Source organism: Oratosquilla oratoria, chromosome 14, assembly GCF_046742065.1.
Source record: "Oratosquilla oratoria isolate Oo_2021 chromosome 14, ASM4674206v1, whole genome shotgun sequence".
Classification (NCBI taxonomy): domain Eukaryota; kingdom Metazoa; phylum Arthropoda; class Malacostraca; order Stomatopoda; family Squillidae; genus Oratosquilla; species Oratosquilla oratoria.
The window spans coordinates 17,674,652-17,696,658 of NC_134790.1; the positions used below are offsets into that span (position 1 = coordinate 17,674,652).

The window sequence follows — 22,007 nt, forward strand, 5'->3', positions numbered from 1 at the left end:
ATTTCATGTCTATATTGTGTTTTTTGTCTAGATATATTTTTTGATAAAGAAATGTGGTCATATTCCAAAACAGAGGACGTACATTTCGCAGATTCAACAATAAATCATGTCCGGGGGCGAGATTTCCGTTCCAATATGGCAAACACCATTTATGTATGGAAATCACGTTTACATTATTATTATCATTATTGTCTCGATATATATTTTTGGTAAATCAATGGGGTCATATTCCAACACAGAATATATACTTTTTCGTGAAATATTTCCCATCGTTAAATAAATTTTATTATCAAATGCTGTGAGTGGCGCGGAGAGTCCAATATTTCGTAACAAAACTTTCTGAGTAATGGATTTTTAAGAAATTCGAACACGTAACTACAACATAGCACGAAACTTTCACATCTGTCAATAAATACATTCGATATGGCTGTCAACTCTTTTTCTTGATTTCATTAGGAGAGAGTTTATTATAAATTTATTTCAATGTCATTCTTGCTTCCAGATGATAATTTCATACTCAGATTCCGATTTCTCTTTAGCTAAATCTGCAGAGAAATTATAGGTAAGGCAGTTCGTATCATAAATAGAATTACAAGAGAGAAATTCCACGAAAAGTAATCAATTCAATCTATTGGTAACACTAATTGGTAATCAGTTCAATCTATTGGTAACACAAAAAAAAACAAAAAAACATTTTGATCAAACTTAAAACTACTGACTTTTTATATTTATACAAACAATTCAAATTCCCTTGGCCCAGCATTTTTCCGCCATACCTTTTTTATGAAATACCACATCTGCCCATTGCATCTTCATGCAAAATCAAAATTCTTGTTTATAGTCTACTCAAATTTTTTGGGAAATGCTATAATCTTCATCAAGTCCCTTGCTTATCATGAAATGAAGGAAATTTAGCCCAGGTTAGAAAATATAAAACAGATAGATAAATATACAAAATAAAACAAAATAAGTCAAAAAACGAATACATTAATACTGTAGCGTATTTCCCCCTTCCGTCTCAGTCATTTGATAACAAACGAAGAGGGTAGTATGACTGACGGACGTTACCTTTGCCTTACGTACACGGGGAGCTTATGTACCAGTTACTCGACATCTACGAAATTTATGAAAAGCACACGAAAACTAATTGGATACATGAAAAGAAAAGAAAAAGTATCAATAGACCTGAACTATCACGCGAGAAGATTTACCGTTAAGCAGCTTACAAGCGATCAATTGTCTCAAGTTTCACCAACCGGGAGCTCGCGTCCCCAAGGCAGCCGGCGACGATCCGCGGCTCATTCCACGGATCTCTACGTGGAGACACGCTTGAATGCCGTCTCCTATGTGGGGTTGTTTCTAAAGAGGGGGAGAATGGGAGAAGGAGAAAGAGAGAGGGAAGGAGAGAGAAATAAAGAAGAGAGAGGGAGGGAGAGAAATGAAGAAGAGAGAGGAATGAGGTTATTATGTCAGAGCACATCTGGGTTGAGAAAAGGGTGTTGATGGGCTTAGGAGATGGGCCAAAGGGAGCTGTTTCTCTACCACGTCCATCCCATTGAAACTTAGCCAACAAAGTGAATAAATTTTGCGGTGAAGGTATTACATGGAGAATATAAATCAAATACACGGCAAGCAACGCCAACCCCCATCTTCGTGTTCCATTGATTAATTTACCAGTTTTATTATTTACCCAATTACTGGATAATAAAGTAATTAAATCGATAAACAGAGCAGGTAGAGATGGGTGTTATCTGTTGTGTAATCCCTAATTATATTATACATGCTATTCCTCTGTGTATGTATATATATATATATATATATATATATATATATATATATATATATATATATATTGTTGATGGCGTAGTCGTGGGGGTGAACTAGCTTCGGCTGTCGGGGATGGTGATCCTTCGTCCACAAGGAGCGAAGATAGGTTAGGGACTATAAATGGGTGTGGAGTATGGCTTGGCTAGCCCAGCACCCTTATATGGGGGTAAGGGCCCTTTTTGCATACAATTTTATCATTATCATTATCAGTATTATCATCATCGCTTTCATGGTCATTACTATTATCATTATTATTTTTATGACTTTAATCAAACTACTTTGGGAACCACAACGCCTACTGCTGCTCCGCTTTTCCATTGCGAAGAAACAAGTGAAGAGCGCGATGCACCACGATGGGTCGCATCTAACACAAAGGCGCTAAAAATAAAGAAAATAAATAAATGAATAAGTAAAAACAGAAAGAGTGTAAGTATGGAGTGGGCCTACAGGTGTACAACATAAAGAGAAGGGGGGAAGGGAGAGGGTGGGAAGTTGAGAGGGCAGGTGATGGACGAAAACCATAAGATGAGAGGGAAGAGAAAGGAAGGGGAGAAGGGAGGGAGGGAGGAAGGGAAGGAGAAAGGGAGAGAGGAAGGAAAGGAGGGAGAGAGGGAAAGGGAAAGAAGGGACGAAGGGAGAGAGGAAGGAATGGAGGAAGGTACGGATAGAGGAAAGAAGGGAGATGAAAGGGAGGAGGACGGAAGAGGAAGGAAAGGTAGAAGGAGATAGGAAGGAGAACGGAAGAGGGAGGAGTGGGGAAGAAAGAAGAGGAAAGGAGGGAAGAAGAAGAAAGGAAGAGGGAAGAGGGAGGAAGAAAGAAGAGAGGAGGGAGGAAGAAGAAGAAGAAAGGAAGAGGAGAAGTGGCTGGGCGTGTAGGGTGGGGGGGGGGAGCATCCAAGGGATATTACAGATGTAATGGGTCCCTGAAGGAGAATCGGGTGCAGCTACGAGAGTGGTGAATTAGGGGGCCCTTTATGACGGTACTCAGGTCTTAGGGGGGGAGGGGGTTGGCAAGGTAGTGCTCACCAAAATTCCCCCCCTTTTTCGGCCCTGAAAACCTATTTTTCGTGTTTAGCACGTTTTTTATATTCTGTCACAAAATAAAACCAAAATCAGCTGAAATGGTTGTAATGTTAAGACCTCTCTTTATGAGTAATTTGTCTCTAAAGTTAAATTAATTCTGTACTAAAATCTGTGATCTAATGAGGTTAGAATATTATGTAAACAAGGATTTATAATCTGTGGAATCTAGAGAAATACGACTTGTCATATGGATTTAAAAACTGATGGTTCAACACGAGTCATGAGTATATACATGACTGGTACCTCGTACTATTAAGACCCTTTTTCGGGTCTTCATTTAAGATTCATACAATAATAAACGCACTGTTTTGCGTCTACCCAACGGAAAACGTATTTCATCAGGTAAATTCAAAGATACACTTACTCTCTATGTAAAATGAAAAGCAAAATAAGAACGAGGAAGGAAAAAAAAAATCTAAACTTTCGTGTTTGTGGGCTGATCGATCGTGTGTCACCGAAAGTGGTCCAAGAATAAGGAAAAGACCGAAGATAAAAAAAAAAAAAAAAAAAATAAGAGATTTGATCGAGGAAAGAGAGAAGCAACAAGGAAAAAAAGCATGACTAAATTTTGCTCCTCAGACGCATTGGTGTGTCCTGGCACCGTGGGCTTTCATATTCCAGGGTCGAAAACAAAATAATTTTCTTCTTTCTCGAACGCACGCGGGGAAGCGCGAATTCAAACCAGCACGACTCAGCAAGACTGACTTGCTCGACGCTTGAACGACATCGGTGGAAACATGACCCTTTCTAATCGGCGACGTTCATAAATATATTTACGTATTTTTTCCGCTACAAAGTACGTCACAAGATTTAAGCAGACTCTAAAGAAGAGGAGGAAAATTTGGAAACTACGAGGATAGAAGATAACGGAAAGTAAAAGTGGAAGACGGGTATGGACGAGCGAAGAAAATGGACTACGCTACGACGAAAACTAAAGAAACAAAATGGTAAATAAGTGGTAAAGAAAATGAGAGAAAACGCGAAATACTCGAAATTCGGCTTCGGGAAAGAGGAAAACATCGAGACACCGAATCCACATAATAGCATGATGATAAAAAAAAATCGTTTAAAAATATATAAGAACAATAAGAAAATAATCTGGATACACAACATGCTAAAAAAACTTCCATATCTACAAGTTCGTACAAGGCACTCTACCTGCCCGCTGGCGCAGCAGCCAAATCCCAGCGCACAACTAACCTGGAAATAGAAAGGCTGATTAGATTCAGAGTACCAAATTCCCCCCCAACTTAGTACCCTCCCCACACCCTCCCTCCCTCGTCAATGAAGATGATAATGACGATGATTCTCGGAACGTCAGGGGAGTGACGACGACAACGATGACGACGACGACGAGGACGACCTGTACAGCGGAGAGCCTAACGAGGCGCGTCGAGTCCCAGGTCGATGCTGCTATGACCTCGTTGGATGCGAAGTGAACCTTATCCTGGACTCCTATGGGGCACCCACTCCTCATGCGTATGGAGGAGTGTGTGTGTGTGTGTGTGTGTGTGTGTGTGTGTGTGTGTGTGTGTGTGTGCGTGTGTGCGTACGCTCCTCATGTATACCGTGGTGCACATCCGCCCCCCTTATCGGGGTTGTAGCGGTCGCTCTGAATGCCATCCACCTTCTTAGGTTAAGTTGGACACGACAATGGTTGACTAGTTGCCTACTGAATGGATTATTTACGCCCAGCGTGCTTACAAAAAAAAAAAAAAAATAATAAAAGCTAACACGCGCATACAAACCCATACACACAAAAATAATTACACGTGCAACCACACGCATTCACATACCCATCCACGCACATACGCACAAACATACGTGCACAAACACGCACACTTCGGAGGGTCTATAAGAATATAAACGACTGAATCTGATTGTAGAAATCAGTCTTAAATAAAATACTGGAAGAAGGGACCAGCTGAAGACTATGCTTGAAAACATCAAGAAACAAATTTGCGCTGAGCCATTTAAAGAGGTCACCAAGGATTTGTAGACTTATTATTTTCACCAATATTCCTGTTCAAAATATGATAAAAATATTAATCCTGACTGTAGAATCCCTAAGTCATTATTGTATAAGGAGGAAATCATTGTTTCTGTCACACGTTTGTACAAGCATAGTATTTTGGGTCTTAGCCAAAAAAAGGATTAAGAACTACTGTCCTTAAGAAAGTTAAAATTAGTTTTGTCAGAAAAGAAACGAACTCTAAATGAACGTAGCTACTTTACTGTATATTGATATTACACAAACGAACGTACACACAGTTGTCGGTTCATTTTTTTAGTGATAATATTTAATTTTAGCCTAGACATTTACAGAGGGTCATGTTTGGCTTCTATGTTGTCCAGACTGAAGCTGTGGAATTTTATCTCGCATTTGCACAAGTCTTGGGAAAAACTGCACCACATTCCACACATTTTCTCGAAGACTTTTGATAATAATCTAGATTAAGCTTGGGCAGATTTAACTCTTTTCAACGGGTCCACTCTTTTATCAATTTGGGAATTATTTTGTCATTTTACATGCGTCTTTCATGGGGAAAGTGGGCACGCGCGAAAAAAAAAATACACAGAAAAATGTAAAATAATTGTATACCCGTTAGTATCGTTACGTTCACACGCACGAACACACACACACACGACTCGGTGGAGCGGTTGATAGAGTCCCCGACAGTCACTACGGCGGTCCGGATTCGAATCCTGCCCAGGGCTAAAACAATTTCAGTATCGCTGCACTTCTAGTCGTTACTCAAACTCTCGTGGTCGGGGAGTTGGGGAGGGGGGGTGCGTGTAAGGTCACAGCATTACCTACAGATCGGTAACACGAGCTCTGAGCTCTCTTCCGGGAGGGAAAATAACTGTCGATCATGAGTCCAGCACGTGATCCAACGACCAAGGTGAATACACATACGGGAGAGATATACTGAGAATTATGGAATTGATCTGGTTTATAGACTTTAACTTCACAACAAAAACTACTTACATATACGAAAGGCTTTTTCCCCCTTACAACGGAGGTAGCAAAAAAAGACATAGAAACCATTCCCACCCATTCCATCCCCTACATACTCCACTCCCCTCTACCCTCTTCCCTCCCTCTTATCTTGGCACCTCCTGGATGACGGGTCATCCCTGCATCTTGTCCGCAACAAAAAGTACTGCTTAGATAACGTGAATCGTAAGAACCTACTGGACGTTTTATAAGAGGTTATCACACTGAGCGACCACAGGCTTCGCCATCGCCGACTGTTGAGAGTTCGTTTGAGTAAAAACGACTTCGGTTACAATATTTGAATTTTCAAATCTCCAAATATCAAATTATCTTTCCGTCATATATAGCAAAGCTGAATGATGAACTAAGAGATTTTAAATCTATACGAATGTTAGACATACTGTTGAAATGTTCTCAGAAAAATCTAGATTTCTGAAAGCGAAGTCCTATTCTAGTAATTCAAATGGAGGTTGGATGTATGACGTTGAGTGAAAAATAGCCCGGTGTGATACCCCATTTACTAGCAGAGTTGGGCGCGTTCCTCGATTTTGGGTAGTGCGGTAGCGTTGCTGCGTTCTTCCGGCAGCTGATAGTGCGTTCCTGGAATAACGTTCCTCAAGTGTTTTCGCTCGTTGCGTTCTTGCGTTCTTGTGTACTGTAGTGTTTTTGAAGAACGCATTTTTTTTAACCTTTTTAGATTTTTTGAGGACCGCACTACTTTTTTTTTTTTTTAGGGACTTTTTAATAGTTTGGGAGCGCTAACACAGGAACGCTATTCCCAAAAGTCGAGGAACGCGCCCAGGTCTGTTTACTAGCCCAATGCCCATTAATTAACCCATTGGGGCTGCGAGGAGCATAACCCTGGGGAGGAGACGGTCATCATACCAAGAAGCCAAAAGTTCCAGGGCTCTTGGTAAAACACAAAACCTTTCCCTGGTCGAGAACAGTTGTTCCGACACAGGAAAGGAATAACTGATCTTTTGGGAGAGGAGAAGTGGACTGGAATGCAATGCTTGCTCTGGAAAAAGGTGAAAGGTGCTAACAACCTCAGGCCCTGCGTGTAGCGGAACATTACGTGAAGAAGATTTTGAAGTTCCAAGACATCTTAGGGAGAAAAAAGAAAAAAAAAGAAAAAAAAATCCAGGGAGCGTGGTAAAGAGCAGAAGGCAACGAGAGACATAGTAACCCCCCCTTTTTTTGTCAAAGCCATTACGAAAAATAATTGTGCGTAGTCGTTTGTGTGTGTGTCTACGCGCTTGTGTATGTGTATGTGTGTGTATGCGCAGTTATTGTACTTACAACGTACTACATTCACACAAACAAATGATGACACACACATAAACACACATAGTGGAAAAAAACATACAAATAAAATAATAAACTGAAAACTTCCCTACCGAATCGCCTTGCGGCAGAATCGAGTGAGAGACGACAATGGGAGAGATGCAGAAGAAATGACGTCACCAGTGCGATCGCGCGAGGCAGAGAAACAGAAGAAAACGGAAACGGATGAAGAAAGATTCAGCATATCCAGTGTACATGTATACAAAAACTCGTTTGAAAATATAATATTGTATATACAAATAACAAACAATTTTACACTATGGTTCAAAGTTATTTATCATATAAAAAAGGACTGGCCGTGACAATGAGGGTTGCAATATTGATCAAATGTGTCAATAGATTGTCAATAGATTCTCAACAAAAATACATAGAATGTCAGTTGCTATGCTGGAGGAATATTATTTTCTTCCAGCTTATCAGATTCCTTCCCGAAAGCAAATCTACTCAAACAATCGGAGGAAAAATGGCTCAGTGTGATAACGGCTTAAGGTATGGACGGTTGGTTCAGACGGTGGATATACTGTCTAGACGGGTGGAGTAAGATGGTCCCAGACAGAAAGTTCATGCCGGGGCCGGGGATCGAGCCGGGACACCCCCTGGGGAAGAGGGCTGGTGCCATCCCCTGGGGGAGAGGGCTGGGGCCACCCCCTGGGGGAGAGAACTCGGGTCCACGTGTGATCATAAAACCCATGAACTCACAAACACAGACCCAGGCACACATAATGTCCATTTCTGAGCTCTCACCCAGGAGGGTAATTGCTGTCGGTCACGGGTCCAACACGTGGTCCAAACCATGATGACTCACCTACACACACACACACATCCTGTGCACAGGTGTGTTTGACTCAAAAGTATGATGTAGGTCTCCCAGGGTATATTCTAAGACTCTTAAGTTATATAAGACCCTTTCTAGAAAATGTTCTTGTAACGACCGTCGTGCGTGGTTACTCTCTTCCAAGGCTAAAGAAAACACATGAACACGAATAAAAGAAGAAGAAGAGGAAGAAAGAGAGAGAAAGAGAGCATCCACTTTGGCGGGTGATTCATAAGTTCTTGTATCCTCTACAGTAACCGTTAGACCAATTCAAATCCTTTCCAAAAAGTGATTTAATACTTTTGTTCCCTCTTAAGACAAACCCATCTTTTCTTCAGCTTCATAGATACTCCTTACCCACAAGCACAAACTCTGAGTTTTGTGTTCTCTTTATTTAATTCTGGACACGGAATGTTGATTTTTATTCAAATTCGTGCAGATTTCATTGGGTCTCCATGACAAGAGTCTCTTGATGAACTGAAATACTTTCGGTGGTATTCAAAAAAAAAAAAAGAAAAAAAAAAATCCTTATATAAATCTTATAATCCTTAGAAGGTAAATATTTTGTTTAAGAATACCACCGTTTCTTCCTTGTTCATTTGAGAACTGGTTTAAAAAAGCGGTTAACGAATGGAACAGACCATGGAGTTGTGAGCGCTGAAACTATCGACTGTTTTAAGAGATGATGAAATCACTTCAAGTATGGGAAGGATCGGTGGTAATGGGCATGGAACTGCCTAGTATAGGCCTTATGGTCTCTTTCACTCGCCTCCATTCTTATGGTTTCCTTTATCATATGCACTCGGAGGTGGGATTAGAACACCTGTTTTTTTTTTTTTTTTTTTTTTTTTTTTTTAAGGCCGATGTTTGGGTCGCCTCCCCGCTTGGCCAGGGCTGTCGGGAGCCAACGCAAGAAGCACACAGCGGGTGTTGGGAATCGAACTCACTACCACCCGCTCATAAGTTTGACACTGTGTTCGCCAGGCTACCGCACGGCCCTAAGTACATTTTGTATAACTTAAAACTCCAATGTCACGACACATATGGCTTCGTCCGTACTTGATGCGTTTGCCTCTTTATTTTCGCTTCCCTCTGTTACAGGTATGTACACGTGTGCACTTTCCACTTCTGTGTGGATCTATGCGTCCTCTTTATATCTAAACCAGTGGTTCTTAACCATTTTCAGTGCCCGTATCCCTTGATTATCTAAAAAAAAAAAAAAAAAAAATTCTCATACCCCCGTCTAATATAAATACAATGCAAACATATGAAAAGGATTAGTGATACAAACCTTGATGAGAAATGATTAGATAATTTATATTCAATTACTGAACAAAGGTAATTTTTTTTATTTCAAATTAGATATGTCAATTAGTAGGATACAATGAATGTACATTGTGCTTTCTCATGGTAAATGTACAGAATATCATTGCACTGGCTATCATGTTTCGTAGCCTACTCCTAAGGTTTCGTATCCCAGGTTAAGAAACACTGATCTAAACCATTATTCTTCAGTTTAATTTTTTTCACTCCATTCCCCCCTTCACGAGTTCTCAATATTCGTGTGGGTCCTTTTCTTTTTTCTCCCAAATCCCACCCCGCCTAAAAAGGGTAAAATAATAATGATAATGATTATAATAATTGGAATAAAATGTTGATGAAGATGAACGCTTTGCTTTATCACAAAGTTGACAGTCATAATTATATTGATATTTATTCTCCCGGCACAGAGAGAGTATTTTTTTTTCTATATTCAGCAAATTATATAGAAATGTATAATTTGCAACAGCACTCCATAACCCTCCTAAATACTTGTCACGACATCCTTGGGGCCCATGACCACTGACCTAAGCATAAAGACCAGTGACGGGTATCTACAAATGGCGCTCCTGCAAGATGCAAAGCAAAGCTTCCCATTTTCAAAACCCTGTCAACCCCGTCACCTTCATTAGGAGGTGCAGCCCCGAGGGCTGGTACTTGGTCTCTGGGCTGGACCCAAGATTTCTCTCAATTTTAACTGTGCTTCTTACATTTTGTCGCATATGGGGAGTGGCGACTGCTCCCCTCATACTACTGTAACACAAACACCAATTATTATCATTATCATTATTATATATTTTTTTTTTATCAGAAAGATCTTTGGGAGGGACCGAGGACCGTTGCCATCCACTGTGGGGCTCCGGGGTTTCCACTTAGTGAAATTCGAGACAATAATAATCATTATATAAACTTGTTTGTGTGTTAGCCATACCCAGGCTGTGGCCCACCCCGCCATCGGGCCTCAAGCCCTGAGGTTATGGTCTACTGTTTACACTGAACTTTAGGGACTTTACTGCCGACCCGCCTTTCACACTTCCATACGACCCCTTCTCCCTAGACCCTCTTTCCCCTAGACCCTCTTCTCCCTAGACCCCATTCCCCCTAGACCCCCTTCTCCTAGACCCTCTTCTCCCTAGACCTCCTTCCCCTTACACCCCCTTCTCCCAAGACCCTCTTCCCCCTACAACTCCTTCTCCCTAGACCCCCTTCCCCCTACACCCCCTTCTCCCTAGACCCTCTTCCCCCTTCCCCCTACACCCCTTCTCTCTAGACCTCCTTCCCCCTACACCCCCTTCTCCCTAGACCCTCTTCCCCCTACACCCCCTTCTCCCTAGACCCCCTTCCCCCTACACCCCTTCTCTCTAGACCCCCTTCCCCCTACACCCCCTTCTCCGTAGACCCTCTTCCCCCTACACCCCCTTCTCCCTAGACCCCCTTCCCCCTACACCCCTTCTCCCTAGACCCCCTTCCCCCTACACCCCCTTCTCCGTAGACCCTCTTCCCCCTACACCCCCTTCTCCCTAGACCCCCTTCCCCCTAGACCCCCTTCCCCCTACACCCCCTTCTCCCCTAGACCCACCTCTCCCCAGGCTGACTCATCCGCCCACCATCCGCAAGTAGGTCAAGGTTACACGTATATGGTTAAGGAGCGCGCACGAACGCCCGCATGGCACATACCAGAGAGTAAACACTCAGTTTACCATCAACTTGATCACGCCCAGTGAAGAAACAATCGATAGGTGTGGTCCTGATTAACGAAAATGTGGAGCTAGATCGATAGACAACCCCCCCCCCATTCCCCCCCCCCGTCCTTGTAGTCCCAAAGTACATCTTCTCCCCCTTCCCCACCTCTTCCCCCTCCTCCCCATTTGGTAGCACTAATTGTCGTCTAAAGTGACGATAGGTCGTTTTCCTTGATGGAGCGTTTTCCAAAAAGCAACGACACTTTTTTTTTAATTACTGGTTATTCCGTTTTGTGTTGCTCATAACTTTTCGTAATTTTCTCCATGTCATCACGAATGTTAACCCAGTGGTTAATATATATATATATATATTTTCAAATAAATATCTGCCAAGATTAAATAAGCTGACGTGTTTCTCTTTTCATGATCTCTCCATATTTCCGAATGTCTCTCCGTCACCCCCTCTCTCTCACTCTCTTTCTCCACACTCCTCCCTCTCCCTCTCTCACACATACACAGACGCATACTCACGTCCGAACTCACACACACATACACACACACGCTCACTCATACACACACTCGCCCGAACTCACACACACATACACACACACGCTCACTCATACACACACTCGCCCGAACTCACACACACATACACACACACGCTCACTCGTACACACACTCGCCCGAACTCACACGCACACGCACACATATACTCACACACACACATATGCACGCCCGAACTTACACACACACATATATGCCGGCTTGCTTGTGTAGCGGCACTGACTTGGTCTGTCAATTAAGTGGTCCTGAGTTCGGTCTCAGCTCAGGATTGAAAAAGTATCACAGCACTGCAAGTCGACCTTAATTTTTTTTATTTATCTATTTTGTATGTTCTTTGTGTGTGCGTGTGTGTGTGTGTGTGTGTGTGTGTGTGTATGTGTGTGTGTGTGTGTGCGCGCGCGCGTGAGGTCACAACCTTACCCGTATAGCTCTGAGCTCTCATTCTGAAGGGTAATAGCTATTGATCACGAGCCCAGGATGTGAACTAAAACCATGATGATCACATCCACACACCCACATACACACCACGAAAATGGTCCACTTTTTACGAGTATATTGTAATTCTCTCTCTCTCTCTCTCACACGCACACACACATACACACATACACAGACACACACGCGCGCGTGCGCGCTGCACAGTGACACAGATATTTATCTTCCTCGTCACAGCTTCCTGTGGGCATCCGTACCTCATCCCATAGAGCAGGGCTGGGCAACATTTTAAGCGTGTGCCGAAATCAGACAAATCTTTGATACAAAAAAATTCTCTCGTGACAACACAATAACATAAACAACAGACCTAAGTACGAATATGGGCCTCCCTTCACCTCCTATAAGGACCCCAATCTATATGTTTTAAATAGAGCTCTGGGGCACGCGTGCCAAGGGTTGCCCACCCATCCCATAGACTCCCCACTTACACCATCCTCTCCCCTCCTCCTCTTCCTCCTGTCCTCACTCCACGCCCTCCATCGCTGGAGTTCCTTGTGTGGGGAGTTACTGGGCCTAAGTACCCTTTTGTCTAAACGTGACGGAGATTCGGTTGGGTTGGGTTGAGGTGGGATTGAGTTGTCTGAGTACAGAGTATACAAATATTATTAGAGCAAACGCCAGGTTGTTTTATTCCGCTAAAGGTTGTGTCCTGGACTGCATAGACGGGCTCTCGACCCAGAAAGACTTAGTTCAAATAAAGGGTTGTCCCTTATGTCTGAAATAATAAATTGTGGTCCCTTAAATCGAGGGTCGAGTGCACTTAGCTTTCCGGGTTGTAGGGAGCCCATTCCTATTGCAGCTTTTCCAGCCCTCGATACTGTGCTCTCTCTCGCTCTCTCTATCTCTCTCCCCTTCGTCCTCTCGCTCAAATCGTGCCTTTCCAGATTAATTTGATTGATTGATTTGTTTATTCATCGTTTTCATTTATCTTATTGGACGGGGGGGAATTCCTATCGCAGGTCAGTGCTTATATAAACAGTGGAATATAATGGCAAAGCGGATTAAGAAAAAAATAAAAAATTATCTAAGGTCCCTTACCGTAGAACCTGAACCAATAGGCTCAATCGATTAGCGACAGCCAGTGATTTATCATTTTTTCATAATTTCATTTCCAAAGTCCTTTTCATTGTCAGATAAATCCCGGACTGAAATATTAATACGCTAAATAATTCGGGAGAAAAATTCTTCTCCATAACGCTGGTACGAAATTTTTGTGCAACACGTCGACGTACGGCCAAGAAAACGACATTTTTGTCGACATTTTCTGGCGCGCTGCAGTCTCGGTGTCTCGTGACAACGACGCAAAAAAAAAAAAAAAAAAAATCACGAGTAAACAAATTTGTCTAACTCTACTAATGAGAATATGCGGACATATTATTGTTAGTTTTATGTAATCGAAAAATCCATTTTGTTTTGCTTCCAACTAAAACGCAGATAAACTTATTTTCTCCAACTGTACTTTGATCCCATATGGATTTCGACATTAGTATAGACTCCGTATTAGAATTCAAAAAACAAATAATTATCTAAATACATAAATAAAATAGATAAATAGATAAACACAAATAGATGAATAAATAAAAGTACTACATCAACGTAGCGAGTGGGTCAAAATCACGGACGGTCTTTGACTCCAGTTCTCAACTGCATAACTGATGACGTCAAAACGCATGCGCCCAAATAAGGCGCAAATTTAAGCAATCTCGCACGCAAACCAAACAAATGAAAAATACAGACGGGAATGCAAGCCATACCCGATCATGTCAAGTGACCGGGAGGGTCTTTCCATAGCTGAATTAAATCGCCTGGCACTAGATAAAATAACCATAGGATAAAACACCCAAATGGTTTACAAAAATCACAATACACGAAAAAATAGTATGCATTTGCAAGTGCCGCTAGCTGATTTTATTTAACCAAGACCTTTAGTAATCTTAGTGACGTCATTTTAAAGGGGAGGGAGAGAGAGAGAGAGAGAGAGAGAGTGGAATCGGACCTCACTTGAAGATCGATCAACGGAAAGACTCAACACTCGTTGCCAGCTACGGTGGAACCTTTACTTTAATTTATTTATTAACTTATTTATTTCTATTCTTAATTCTCCTAAGAAATTAATATTGTCGTCAGTCATCGACGATGAACTTGTCACGGGAACGGGCCTCGCCTCCGAGGGTGTGACAGCTTAATCTTGTCACTCGCCGCCGCCCAAGGGCACTGGGTCACTCGGACAAGGTCTGCCAGCCGTCGAGCCGAGCCGAGCCGAGCCGAGCCGAGCCGAGCTCGTAATGCGCACAGACTCCACCTAAAGGTCTGCAACTTAACAGAAACTTTGTGTCTATGGAAAGAGTATGAAAGCTCAAATCTATGTTGGCTAGAAATATTTAATAAAACTATTGCACCGGATGAGCCAATTCGTCTAACCTTGGCTAAGATAAAATCGATAGTGTTGCTAAGTCGAAGAGACGCGTCAACGACATACCAGCAATCTGGTACAAATCTCGTCGAAGTTTTGTCGTTTTCTTTAACACATAATTGTAAGATTTTTTGTTGTTGGGGGCTAGAAGGGGTGGGGGCTGCATGTCATCCATATTACGAATGGATGACCATAAAAGATAAGAAACGGTGAGCTTGTCACTAGTATTCCGCCTTCGTAATTTAAACGGATTTGTGATGACGTCAAGTCGCCTGCCAAGGTTCTTTCTTGTAATATCTACAAAAGTTCTACGTACGTATGACACCTGTACAGTCATGCACAGAAGATAAAAAAACAAGATTCATGGACACTTCGAAATCAATATATATATATATATATATATATATATATATATATATATATATATATATATATATATATATAAAGAAAAACCCTAGAGTTTTACAGCTCCTCGTCTGCCATCCCCTGAACATTCGAATAAAGACGTGTATGACGTCATGAACAGATAACCGTTACCACTAGGAATCGGAGAGGAGTGCGGGATTCGAATCCATAACTAAGCGAATGCGAGACCGGCGCACAATTCCTGACCAACTGATCAAATCGAATTTTAGGAAACTGTCATCGCATAGGACTAAAGAAAAAGTGAAAAATTTATGTTTTTCCTACAGGATAGTTTGTGTCGTAGGAGATTACTAATTAAAGTCGCATCGCTCGGAATGAAAACCAAGAGGGATTGATTACGTAAATAGTTGCAAACAGTTTCGTGTTCTGTCTCTCTATCCTTCTCTCTCTCACTCTCCCCCCCCCTCCATCTTACCTTCTCGTTTTTTTTTTCTTTCCCTTTCTGTCTCCCTCTTTCCCATTTCCTCCCTTTCCCTCTTTCTCCCTCCCTCTCTTTTTCCCTGCCCCTCTCTCTCCTCTCTTTTCCTCCTCCCCCCCTCTCTCCTCTCTTTTCCTCCTCCCCCCCCTCTCTCTCTCTCCTGACTGGGCTTCCCCTTCCTGTTGGGAGATGAAACGAGCGACAAACAGTATCCGGTGTCGCGTCGCTTAGCTGCCGCCGACGACCCGACGTCACGTCGTTGCACATGGCAGAGTGGCAAGCCAGGCAGGCAGGCTGGCAGACAAACCAACACCAACACACAATAGTATCCTTAATGAAATAAAAAAAAGTCAAGAACTGATGATCTGGGAAGAGAATCTGCCCGAGTCGCTTCAAGTGTAGGCCTAGTGTAGGCCTTATGGTCACTTGCAGTCTCCTTCATTCTTATGTAAAGTGTATGGACGTCTTGAAGTTATATAATAACGTATATATATATATATATATATATATATAGGGTCTGTCACGAAACGTATTCTTGTCTAATTGTAGAACTACTTAACCCAGTTTTACAAGCGGGTTCACGTAGGACACTCCTCTCTGTGTCAGTATCATTCTGTTCATTTCGACAAGAACGCGAATAACAAAGGATACATGCAGAAAGCCACAGAATAACTGGGGTATCATGATTACTGAAATCCTGGGTTATGTAATTGAGTTCGTTGGCCCTAACGAGACATTTTCGTGCAACCGTACGATTCAAACCAGTGACGTAACACAGGTCCATCTTCACCCACCCACCCACCCACACCCACACCCACACCCACACACACACACTAATCAACACACACTAATCAAAGGCACTTCCTGCAGAAACACTGGAATGTAATGCATTTCAAAGTTGTACGTTTCAACTGAATAAACACCGACGCGATATGACGTCATGTCTGTAAATTAGGCTTATCTAGTCGTTTGTTTACTTCGTTATTTTTATTATTATCTTTTTCTTATCTGGCCTCGTTATGGACCAAAAGATCTCCTGTCGGCATTTATGCCTTTTCTCCGTGACCTATTATAACACACAAGCACAAATAATGCGTATACTATGTCCCGTAAAAGGACCCAAGGAAGCAGGAAAAGTGTCGACTTAACGTCGCCGACCTGGAAACCTTTCCGCCAACCAAACCCGCGCCATCTAAGGAGACCCATACGCCCTCTCTCCCCTCAACCTCTTCCAACCGGTGTCTTACATCATAAACTTTATTCTTGGAGGGATTCAAACTCTTTTATTAATCTGAAGCCTTTCCCGTCAAACAGTCGGACCTGGAAAATAAATGTAACATTTTGCATGATCTGATCTGACACTCATAACCATTGATAAGAGTAAAATTTGCAAAGGGAACGTCACCGTCTTTTAGGGGGTTAACTCCTTCGATTCGACAGCGTTCTTTACATTTTAATGCCAAATATATATATATATATATATATATATATATATATATATATATATAAATACGTGTGTGTGTGTATATACATATATATATTTTGGAAGGAGGCCATTTTGAATACAGGCTTTATTGAAGTCTACAGCAGTAGTGGCATTGTTCAACTTGTAAGAAGTACTCTCGATATTTCGAATGAGAGAGCGGAGGTTGGAGGTCAGGGTATTGATAGAATCTCCAAGGTACATGGTGTTTACTCTAGACCTCTGGTTGGGTCGAAAGACGTCTAGAGTAAACACCATGTACCATGGATATTCTATCAATACCCTGACCTCCAACCTCCGCTCTCTCATTAGAAATATCGAGAGTACTTCTTACAAGTTGAACAATGCTACTACTGCTGTAGACTTCAACAAAGCCTGTATACATACATATATATATATATATATATATATATATATATATACACACATATATATATATACACATATATATATATATATATATATATATATATATATATATATATATATGTATGTATATACACTCACACATACTACATACACACACACACACACGAGACAATGGTGTCGGTACTCAAGCCATATGAGGGAGGGAGGAGAAAAGGGAAGAAAAAGACAAGATTAGATGAGCTTATGGGACATATATATATAAGGACATAAGTATTAGAGTTGGAGGGAGGGGGAGAGAGAGAAGGAGAGGAGGGAGACAAGGAAGTAGTGCGTGAACGAGTAAGTGAATGGGGAAGGTGACAATTTCAGTGAAGCGAACGAGGAATGTAAAAGGTGATGGAGATTTGATGGAAAAGGGTGAGGGGGGGACATGGTTCCAATGTAGAGAGTAAAGAGCGATGGAGAGTGGGAGTCACTCACATGTTTTATTATGGCTAACAAAAAATCGTTCGGGTCACGGGCGTCTCTACTAAAGAGGCGAGTAATCTCTGACACTGATGCCACACACACATTTTTTTTTCAATTCTATTAATTTTATTTACTTTCAATTCTATTCATTTTACTTACCTATCTCTACATGTATTTATTTATTAATATATTTTATTAATCAAATATTTTTCTCAAAATTATATTAGTACGAAAAAAAATATTATCTCTCGAGGAGACGAGAGTTTGGAGGAAATGGCGCGATCCGATTGGCCATGACTAATCTAGACCACTTTTTTCACACCACAACTTCCCTCCTTCCCCTCTACCCAACCCACCTCATCCCTAAACATTTAACAATTTCCCCACTTTAATCTGGTTAACACCAGACTATTTTATTAACCCCAGGAAATAAATAAATAAACAAATGTGTTTCTGGGGTCTGTCGACTCGAAAGCTCTTCCTACGAATGACCACCCCCACCCCCACTCTATCCCAGATCCAAAATTATTGCACAATATTAATTCATGGTGCAAAACTGATTAACAATATACGAATGAGAATACTGATGTTAGTTTATATACAGGAGGTAAGACTAACTGAGAAAAGTTTCAGCTTTCTAATCTTGAAAACGACTGTTTTCAACCGTTCCCAGGGAACAGTAGCTTGAGGGACGGGACGACTATCGAGAGGGAATTGTTTATTTCAAGTATAAAAAAAAAAAAAAGTTTGGTGACAAACACATGCATACATATAAAAGATGTAATCAAGTTGGGCTCCTTTATCTTTCTGTTTCTTGCAAGTTGATGTAAACACGTATAATTATGGTTTTTAATAAAAGATGTTTATTTAGCCACAGTTGAAGCCTTAAGGGGCGAAAAGGAGGATGAGGAGGAAGAAAAGGAATAGGAGAAAGGAGGAAGAGGAAGAAATGGAGGTGCAGGAGGAGGACAAGGAGGAGGAGGAGGAGGTGGAAGAGGAAGAGGAGATAGAAAGGCAGGTAATGCAAGACGACGAAGAAGAGATGGAAAAATGGGTGAATCAAGAAGACGAAGAGGAGGAGGAGGAAGTAGAGGAGAAGGATGGATGGGAGGAGACGTGGGGCGAGCAGGAGGAAGAAGGAACGGGGAGGAAAGTATAAACTAATGAGAAAATGTTACAGATGCTGCGGCAGAATGAACAAGAAAAATCATGTGACGCAATTAAAGAAGAATGAGAAAAGAAAACGGAGGATGGGGGTGGGAGCGTCGTGGGAACGTAATTACGGAGACAAAAAAAAATGAAGACAGGAAAGAAGTCTTGAGAAAAATGGAGCGTTTGCAGTCACTTGGCATACAGGATGCCCTCAATTTAACAGATTCAAGTGTGTACAGCCGAAGAAAGGTGCAAGCACTGTCCTGATAAAGCATATGGACTCCACAAAGGAAGAGTGAGAGAGAGAGAGAGAGAGAATGAGACATACCATTTTACATGGAAGGTCATCATCACTGCTCATTTAGGTACGGATCTGCTTCTCAGCTGTACACACACGCACACACGTACGCATGACTTGACTGATGTAGTTCATCAGGTTGAATCGACTTCGTTTTATTCTACTCATTTTCGCGGTTCTCAAGTCAGGTGACTCACAACCGACTCATGCTGGTATCGATTTTGCATTTAATTAATTATCATTAGGTATCATTAGGCAGTGAGAAGAGCATGGAAGAAAGGGAGGCCTTTTTTGGTGGAAGGTAAGTTGAGAAGGGACAAAAGGTAGGGAGGTTCTTAGAGTGAACTCCTTGAATGAAAAGGAAAAGGAGAAGGAGTACGAAAAGAAGCTGAAGGAGGAGTGGGAGGGAGTAAAGGATAGAGCAGAGATGGGTGTGGAGGAGGAATGGGGATGGTTCAAGGAGGGAGTCTTAAAGTGTGTAAGGATGGTGTGTGGAACAAGAAGGACAGGGGGAAATAGAAGAAAGGGTAGTGAATTGAGGAAACAAAGAAGGATGCGTTATGTCGCCCTGGCTGTTCAACTTATACATGGATGGGGTGGTGCGAGAGGTGAATGCTAGGGTAGTGAGTCAGGGATTGGAGATGGTTAAAGAAAATGGAGAAAAGTGGGAGGTGAGCCAGCTGTTGTTTGCAGACGACACTGCGCTTGTGGCAGGGTCAGAGGAGGGATTGAGGAAGCTGGTGGCAGAGTTTGGGAGAGTGTGTGATAGAAGAAAGCTAAAGATAAATGTGGGTAAAGGTGGAGTGAAGGTGGAGGTAGAATGTAGATTGAGAGAAGCGAGTAAATGCCTTGGTGGTTTGAAGAGTGTAATGAGGAATAGACATTTGGGAATGGATGCGAAGAGGAGACTGTATGAAGGAGTGATTGTGCCAACAGCACTGTATGGGGCAGAAACGTGGAACATAAGAGAAGAAGAGAGAAGGAGTTTGAATGTGTTTGAGATGAGGTGTCTGAGAAGTATGGTGGGGGTTACTAGGCTAGATAGAGTGAGAAATGAGGAAGTGAGGAGGAGAACAGGGGTGAAAAAGGATTTGGGAGATAGGGTTGATGAAAGAATATTAGGATGGTTTGGACACATGGAAAGAATGAGTGAAGAAAGACTAGTAAAAGAGGTATGGAAGGCAGATGTGGAGGGAGTGAACATGAGGGGACGTCCTAGGATGAGGTGGATGGATGGGGTGAAGGGGGCTTTGGGGAAGAGGGGAATGTCTGTTGAGGAAGGAAGGGAGAGGACGGAAGACAGAGGTGAGTGGAGAATGGTTGTATATGGATGATGTTGTGACTGCATGAGGAGGAATGGGCGGGGGGGTGGGGGGTGGGGTAGTATGGGTGAGTAATTTTTGACGCAGCCCGAAGGGATTTCTCCCCGTCCTCTCCTTATATGCAAAGGGGGACGGAGAGGGGGGGTCGCCGATTAAATGAAGCGGCCTTGCTGTGGATGTACTGTGTCTTGCGACACTGCTTCTGACCCAAGGCGGTGGGCAGGGTGCAGGGATGACCCGTCATCCAGGAGGTGCTCAGATGAGAGGAAGGGTGGGAGGGGTGTGGAGTGTATTTAGGGATGAAATGGGTGGGAGTGTTTTTAAGCCTTTCCCTTTTTGGCTACCTCCCTTGGAAGGGGGAAAAAGCCTTGGTATATGTATGTAGGTATCATTATTATTATCAATTACCATTACTACTATATTTATTACCATTATCGTTATTATTATAATCATTATTACTTATATTACTTTGTTACATCTGTTTATCTATTTCCTTTTACGGGGATGGGTATATATACCCGCCCAGCCATCTTGATCAGCCGTCTGATGGATGTCCAGTCCAGACCGGGCGTTGTCGAATTAATTTCGGATTTTTCCTCATAGCCAGTGCCTGAAGAGAGACACCTTGCATGGTAGCAGGTGGCTCGGAATCAGAGTTGTCTTTCCTCCTACAGGGAATTTTACTCTAAAGCACCGAAATTGGAAGTCTTCCTCGAAGAGAGGTGCTTTTGTCCTCCGGCCTGGGTGTGGGAGGCGGGTGGGAGTGGAGTGGGAGGGGAGGGGGAGTCAGGCACAGAGGGGTTCATCTTAAAGGTCATACACAGGTGACTAAACACACCTGGGGGTGGGGGGCAGCTCCAGTAAATGAGCAAGTGCACTCGTTGTTCTTGACGTTACGCTGGCTGTTGTCGTTCTTCTTTTCCTTTTTCGTAGTCTAGATATTTTTCATCATCGGTTATTATTCACAATAGTGTCTGTAATTATAATGACGATGGTGCTGATAATATGAGTGCTTTTATTACTAGATTATTTCTTCGTTATAGACATCACTGCATCCTACCAGAAGCCTTTCTCCGATCACTCACAGCCTCCGGGCTGAGGAGGAGGTGGGAGAGAGGGAGAGGTGGTAAACGTCATGTGCGTGATCTAACCAGATGCTTGAGCGATGGCGTGGCCATGGAGGGAGGAGTGAGGGGGGGTTAGGTACGCTCCAGCAGAGAACAAAAGAAGGCAACTGGTGTTGCATGACTGAATATTGCGGAAATTGTGTAATGGGAAATTGCATAATAGGGGAGAGAAAATGGGGGAAATGGGAGGGGGAACTAGGTAACGTGGTGGGTGGTCTGGAGAACTAAGGTTGGGAATTTGTGCAGAAAGTGAGGGTAGTGGGGAAGTGGGGGTTGGCGGGACGACGAGAAGTTGGTATTGAAGATAAAACAGGCGATTGTGGTATGTGCTAGCTGTTATGATCATAGCAGGTAGTAGATGCAGTGAGGAAGGCACCTGAGGGTAGCTATAACGTTTAAGTCACAGT

General features: G+C 42.5%; 1 protein-coding gene across 4 annotated transcripts in view; it reads right to left on the minus strand.

The window, feature by feature from the left end:
- The window catches only part of LOC143032751 (phospholipid-transporting ATPase ABCA3-like), a 166,921-nt gene that overhangs the window by 61,410 nt on the left and 83,504 nt on the right, over window positions 1-22,007 (minus strand). The window contains exon 3 of one of the 4 annotated variants that reach the window (XM_076197727.1): window positions 4,069-4,110. The exons of the other annotated variants lie outside the window; for them this stretch is intronic. The gene's annotated coding sequence lies outside the window, so the exon portion shown is untranslated. The remainder of the gene's footprint in view (window positions 1-4,068; window positions 4,111-22,007) is intronic. 4 annotated transcript variants of the gene reach the window in all.